This window comes from Choloepus didactylus, chromosome 7 (assembly GCF_015220235.1).
Source record: "Choloepus didactylus isolate mChoDid1 chromosome 7, mChoDid1.pri, whole genome shotgun sequence".
In the NCBI taxonomy this organism is placed as follows: domain Eukaryota; kingdom Metazoa; phylum Chordata; class Mammalia; order Pilosa; family Megalonychidae; genus Choloepus; species Choloepus didactylus.
In genome coordinates, this window is record NC_051313.1 from 47,909,231 (window position 1) to 47,911,541 (window position 2,311).

The 2,311-nt window shown below is 43.9% G+C and overlaps 1 pseudogene; it reads right to left on the reverse strand.

Moving 5' to 3' along the window:
• Nucleotides 1-1,033: 1,033 nt before the first annotated feature.
• Nucleotides 1,034-1,929, reverse strand: LOC119540556 (annotated as a pseudogene).
• Nucleotides 1,930-2,311: the final 382 nt, after the last annotated feature.

The following is a 2,311-nucleotide window of genomic DNA, read 5'->3' on the forward strand; positions in this document are numbered from 1 at the left end:
TTCTGTGGCAGTCTGGTATAGCTGTATTATTGCTTTATTCATTGATCTTGACTAGATAACCTCAAAAGTCTCTTCCAGGCTGAAATGTAACAACTATGAAATTAAATACCATATGAGTTAGATCTTTGGGGTAGTGTTGTTGTTGATCTTAATTTATTTTGACATGATATTTCATGTTATGATGTGGATTACATTTTTAGGCAAATATCTGTAAATTGATACCCTGTTTCAATGAACATTGTCACAAATTTTTTAAGAAAATTTAAATTTTAACTAAAAATGTTTGTTTTCACATCACACTTTAATAATATTATATTTTGCATGTACAGTTAACTTATCCTCAATAATTTGTTAATACCATGATTTTTTAATTTATAAATCATCATGTGAAAGTATAGGCTTACAAGTAACTCAAGCTGGAAAGGAAGTCATCCCTACTGATAAGCCTAGTCTTACAATATTGCAGGTCTTTCCCTTAAAACAAAACAAAGCAAAAATAGAAAGCATCCTATTTATTTAAGATTGTAATTTCAAGAACTATAGAACTTTGAACATATGAAAAAACATTAATTTTCAAGTTCCTATAGAGCTGTGTGTCATATGATACCTACAGGTTCATAAATGCATCATCCACTCACCTCTTCATAGTGGAAACATTTTACTGTATATGAATTAATAAATGTATACAGTTGTACAGTGGAAGGATACATATCTATGAAATCAGTTTATATGACAATGCTGTTGAAAACCTAAGCCATCATTTTACAAATTTCAGAAAATATAATTTTGAATAAAATGCCACTGATAAAAGTAATAAAAGGTCACCAGATCTCTCTTTAGAATAATATAATCATTCATTGTTTGCTGATTTAGTTGCGAATCTCAAGTATATTGTCCTTTTGGCAGGGTTTTTCTTGGGTTCAATTCTTGAGACTTTTTTTTTTAATAAAAGAAACTCTTATTGAAATAAGGAGTGGACATATGCACAGAGCAGGTTTTTTGTTGTTGTTTATTTGTTTATTTTTGTTTGCTTTTAATTTTTTTTCTTTTTTTTATGGGCTGGGGGCCGCGGGGCAAGCAGGTGGAGGGCAAAACTGGTGCCCTGGTGCTTGGGCTGCGCGCACTTGAGGAAGAAGGCGGTGCAGCCCGGTGCAGGACCTCGGAGCCGGCGCGAGCCATGTTCGACTCGCTTTATGAGAGAGCGCGCACGCCTGGCTCCCACCCCGTCGAGCCCGCGATGCGCCAGGATCAGCGCGATAAATGCGCGGTGACTGGAGGCCCAGTCCGCGGTGTCGGCCTCCAGCAGGGCAGCTCCAGAAGTAGGTGCTAGCAGCATCACCTCGGGGATGCTTCGAGCCAGAGCAGCGAGCACCTCGAGGCACATCAGCGTGCGGGGGTGGTGCAGCCAGAAACCTAAGCGTCTCAAGATCCGGCGCTCAACGCGCAGCAGCTGGCCCGCGAGCAGAAGCGGGCGCTCACGAGGGAGGCGGACTGTGAAAGCACGCACTTTTTCACTTTGCACACCACGACAGGCAGGCCACGCCCAGCAGCAGCAGCAGGCGGTGACTGCGCACTCTCCTCACGCGCAGTTAGGAATCAAGCAGATGCACGGCCAGAAAGAGCCTGTTCCCCGCCAGGCCCAGGTGCTCGCGCACCTGGACCAACCAGTCCACCACTAGTGCACGTATCTCCGAAGTCACCGAGTTAGGCAGGGCCCTTCCGGGCAGCGCGCGACACAGCATGACTTCTGCGAAGATGTTCTGGGTGGTACTTGCGTTCTCCTTCTAGCGCCTCCTCCAGCCCCCGCGGCCTCCAGGGCCCCAGGGGCCTCACCGTGCATCCTGGGGAGCGCCTGCTGCCCGCGGTGGCCCCGTCAGGGAGTGGGACGCTTGGAGGCTCTAGATCAAACGAGGCACCCAGGCTCAGCATCTTCCAGGCTGGCAGCTACAGACCTCTTCCCGCTTTTTTTTTTTTTTTTTTTTTAAGGTCATTTTTCTATATTGGACTTCATTTTCAGCCATCCTGCTGAACTCTTATTAATTAAAATTGCTTGTCTATGGAGTTTCATATAATATAGCATTCATGCACATTTTTAGAATCTATCTCAAAGAAACACGAGCTTCAACACGTGTATTCTAAAGGAAAATCTAAAGCAAGCTTCTTAACTATTCACAAACAGATGGGTACCATTAGAGACTCTGCCAAATCACTGTCTCTGAATTCCTAGGGCCATATTACTGCAGAATATGACTGAACTCAACCTTTCAGGTAGTTTAAGAAGCACATGATGAATGGGGTTTAGCAGTGTTTG